Source organism: Limulus polyphemus, unplaced genomic scaffold (genome assembly GCF_000517525.1).
Source record: "Limulus polyphemus unplaced genomic scaffold, Limulus_polyphemus-2.1.2 Scaffold38, whole genome shotgun sequence".
NCBI classification, from domain to species: domain Eukaryota; kingdom Metazoa; phylum Arthropoda; class Merostomata; order Xiphosura; family Limulidae; genus Limulus; species Limulus polyphemus.
Window position 1 is genome coordinate 959,692 of NW_013665648.1, and position 5,130 is coordinate 964,821.

Here is a 5,130-nt window from a genome sequence, read left to right on the forward strand (position 1 = left end):
AAGATAAGTATTCAAAACCTTATAGTTGTGATAAGGTAATTCTGTGATAAAAAAAATCCCCAAATTATATAATTTTATGTAATTTACAAATTTTCCCAGGAAATTTTACCACACCCGCAATCCCCTCCTATATTGATGAATGCCTGATTTTAAACACATAAATTTCTTGGCCTCACCACTTTTAAAACAAGTGGTAATGGCCTGTTATTTTAGTCACTGCAATCAACATTTGGAGCCTCAACATTTGCATATAATATTTATTCAGTCCCATTATCCTTCCATGGGAATACTAACCGAGCGCTAATTTAGTCACTGCTATTTTTGTTCGGAGTTTCATTCCACTAAAAAGACTTATCCGGTTCCAACAACCACTCACAGGAATACCAGCCAAGTGTTTTTCTAGTCACTTCCATCATCTTTCGGAGTCTCAGTATCTACACAGAAAACTTACCCGGTTCCAACACCCACTTACAGGAATAATAGCCATGGCTACTCTAGTCACTATCACCAATACACCTGTAGTTATCCTAGACCCCATTTGCAGACGCTTCAGACCATTAAAGCACCCACAGACATCAGACTTGAGAAAACGGAAGTACAACATTTGGGGAAGCTGTTCAACTTGCAATAGAAATAGAATTACTTAAAGTTATTGATAAATAGCTTAGTCTGAAATTGGAGAATCATCAGAACAGCTCATGTTGATTCACCTCTTGACCTCGAAGGAATATCTAGGTAGGCATTACATATTTAAAATCCTAAGAAAATCCTCCAAAAGCAAAACATATTTAAAGTGCTGAAACACAGATCATCATATTATGTGCTTCAAATAGACACGTCTAAGACAGTCCACTCAATATGTTTTTGTTTTTTTTGGGGGGGGGTCAACAAGAGTATCATACCTGTGACTGAAATCAATGAAAATGTGACCAAAACCTCAAAGTAATTCTGTCAGTCGCACTAGCCGATTTTAAGCGTCTTGAGGTTTTGCAGTGAAAACGGTTAGCACTACCACTTTGATTTATTGGCTATCATTATACTTCTATTATAAAGCTTAGAAAGCATTGTTTCAACAGTTGAATACCCTCGCTGTGAACGATATTTCGGCCGTAATCTAACTAACAACTGAAGACGCTTCGCAAGGTTAGGAGGTTTAGGTTCATCCTAAATACACATATTAAGCCAACAACAGTATATATCCTATTAACTATACTGATTAACAGGTTGAGTTTTAACTTCGCTGTAAGTACAATAGCTAGCTCTTATCATGGATGTGAAGAGTGACATGAAGATCCACTGAACCGAGCAGACAAACTGATATACAGGACATTTCTGTATAGGTAAGACAGAGAACAACTTCTAGGTGCTCAGGTTGAAGATGCTAGTTTTGAACATACAGTGAAAAATATAACTTCATCCTGGTCATAACAGAACTTTGAGTTCGTCTCCTTTGTCAACTTATGAGAAACTTTGAGAAGTAAGAAAATTAGGATACCAATCCTCCGTTATCCTGCCTCTAATGAACTGGTAGAACAACACACAGCTAGGCAAAGTTCAGCATTACCGTTATATTGATGAAAATCAGCTTATCTCTTGCACAATTACTCTAAGCTGAAAACTTAATATTATGATATTACATTGTTTTTGTTCTTCTTACGTTATTTTTTTCTAAACTGTCAAATGTGTTTCGTGTGATTTCAACTAACAGAAACAATAAATGTTACCATCCAAAGTCTCAAAATTATATTTCCAACTGTCGTTATTCTTTCGTTAACCACAGAAATGGTGACACTATAAAAACTTGTTTAGTGCTTGTTGCTTAGAAACAATGTATAGGGTGTGTCACAGAAAAAATCATATAGAATTTTTTGTGTTGAACAGCGAGTATGATTCAGTTGCTCCCTAAAATAAATGTGTTACTAATGAGGTAAAAATAAAACTTGTACTGAAACGTCAATAAAAATACGAAGAAAATGGTTATTTGAAAAGCTTTCATCACACCTAACTGTAATTTTTTTGTTATCACTAAAACTGTAAATTGTGTAGAAAAATGCCATTGAATTAGATCGGTTTCAGATCTGTAACACTCAGTCATAGAACAACGTACGAATGTGTTGTACTTTATTTGTCATTTTGATGCTTCCACTAGGATGTAAACTGTATGACTGAACTGACAGTGTTTTCCCATTGTGTTAGCAAATTAAAAAAAAAACACCCATTCAATTTGTTTGTAATTAAGCACAAAGCTACACAATGGGCTATCTGTGCTCTGCCCACCACGGGTATCGACACCCGGTTTCTAGCGTTGTAAGTCCGCAGACATACTGCTGTGCCACTGGGGGACCATACATTCAAACTTCAACTGTAACATGCGATAAAAAAAAACAACTAAAATTGTATAGTGCCAACATTTTCATTAATTTTAGTTGCTCTCAAGCAATTTTCTAAAAAAAAAAAATAGCGTCTCAACCATTACTATGTCTGTCGTTTTTAAGCCGGTCTGAAGAGCACTGGTATTCAACTTGGTGAAAGGCCTCGTCGGCACTGGGTGGTGATGACTAGCTGCCTTCCCTCTAGTCTTACACTGCAAAATTAGGGACGGCTAGGGCAGGTAGCCCTCGTGTAGCTTTGCGCGAAATTCAAAAACAAACTCTCAGAATGTTTTATTAATAATTCTAAATATATTTATTCGGTGTAATAGGTATATCAGTGTGTCCTCAAGCAAATTAATACAACTAAATTTTCTTCTCTCCTTGTAGTTCTGTTGTGTATATATACTGTGTCTGTACCTTTCACACAAAAATTTTCCATAACTGTTAACTGTACTTAACCCTCAAACTACCAAGTTGGTTTTATATCGCTCAGTACCGTCGAGGTCAACATATTGATTTTTTTTTTATTAGGAAACTCAGTGTAAAGGAAGTGATAAAAAATAGAATGAAATCACTTTTTCTATGCAAAATAATCATTTATTATCTATTCATTAGTAATTAATGCCATTAATTGCAATACTGGTGGTATTTTTGTTCTTTGTGTGTGTGTGTGTGTTGTGACTCACATATTATTTAGATCCAACAAAAAATTTGGTGTATTATTTATTTTTTAAATGTGTTTGAAGAACAGATGACGGCCGACCCAATTGGTAAATATAGCGTTAAGATTTAAGATTTTCACTTTTCTGATCTACGTGTAACATTTATCTATTTTCAAATTTGACGTCCTATCATTAGTTCAACGTCTTAAACTTAATGCGATAAATAAGTAGGCAACATTCAGAGTGGTAACAGGATTAGTGTTATGCGACTTGTTCTTGCTTTCAGTTCTACTTGGCACATACATTCTCCTAGGATCTGGCTCAGTTGTCTGACAGCGCATGTACGTCGAACAGCGCTGAATTAGCAATACATTCTAAAAATAACTGACTTGGATTATACTCACCTGAGTGGGCTGAGACATGAAGTTGATATTACATAGCTAAGCATTGTCACTTGAACACAGTTAAGTTCTATATGAATTAACTAACGGATTTAATATACGATAATTTTTAACATGTAATGTGCATATATTGCGTACTAATTGAAGAAGAAAGTTCCATGTAATTTTTGTTATTGCATTACAGAGAAAAAAGTACAAAAGCTCCTTACCTGTATTTGGCATGAATGGACATCAGTGACTCAATCTCTGTTTTTAAGTGTAATGTTCGTTTAATTTTTATACTTTCAATTGGTGAAAAAATGGGATATTGATGTTTCTGTTCATTATATTGGATGACAGATACTTTTGATATAAAGGACGACAGATGCTTTTGATAATCTTTTCAAAACTGACGGAAGATTTGCAAAGCGAGACAAGCAGGCACTTATAAGCTGTGTCAGGTTGATCATAGAATATTTGGGGCCCGGCATGGCCAGGTGGATAAGGCGCTCGACTCACAATCTGAGGGTCGCGGGTTCGAATCCGCATCCCACCAAACATGCTCGCCCTTTCAGCCGTGGGGGCGTTATTATGTGACGGTCAATCCCACTATTCGTTGGTAAAAGAGTAGCCCAAGAGTTGGCGGTGGGTGGTGATGACTAGCTGCCTTCCCTCTAGTCTTACACTGCTAAATTAGGGACGGCTAGCACAGATAGCCCTCGTGTAGCTTTGCGCGAAATTCCAAAACAAACAAACAATCGTAGAATATTTATATAGAGAGGGAGACTGATGATCTTGATTACCATTTCAGGATGGCCAAAATATTCCCATAGGGAGGAAGACTGAATATTCTAATTGCTGTTTCAGGATGGTCAGAATATTCGCTCGGTAATGAAATACGTAAAATAGTTTATTCGTATATTCTTTTGTTATATCCTAACAATCCGATTAAGAGAAATATTGCCCGTACAATATAAAATAATGAATGCAGTAGTGTATTTATTTATCTCTCGAAAAAAACAAAAAACGACCAAATCAACCAGATTCAATTAGTTCTGTCAATGTACACAGGCAGGCGTCAACTATTATATACTTCCGATCTTTGTATTAGGTCATCAAGAAATTAATGTCGCTTTTTGTAAGATGAAAAAAACTCGAACAACTTATATATCAAAACAAAACATTTATTAAATGAAATAGTCTCCATTCTTATCAATGATGCTTTTCCATCTTACAATCAGGTTGTTAATGCACTGATTAAAGAAATTTACTTGGCTTTGAAGCAAAAAACATGTTGATGTCCTCTTTAACACCTTCCACATTTCCATACGTTTTCCCTTTAAGATAGTGTTGCAGCGTACGAAAAAGATGGTAATCTGATGGTGCCATATCTGGAGACTATGGTGGTGGGGGAGAAATTTCCAACCCAACTCAATAATCTTGTGTTGTGTCAAACGTGCCACATGTGGACGTGCATTGCCATGGAGAAGAAGAACACCTTACTGATTGATGAATGAAGGGCTTGATTTAAACATTCCAGTTGCTGACTATAGATCTCTGCATTGAAAGTTCGCTTTGAATTGAGGAGTTTGAAATGAATTACTCCTTTGATGTCCCACTGAAGGCAAAACATCACTTTCTGTGGATGGAGTCCAGGTTTTTGGGTCGGAAATGGTTTTTTGTCTAGGACTGAGCCACTGTTTTTGGCATTTAATA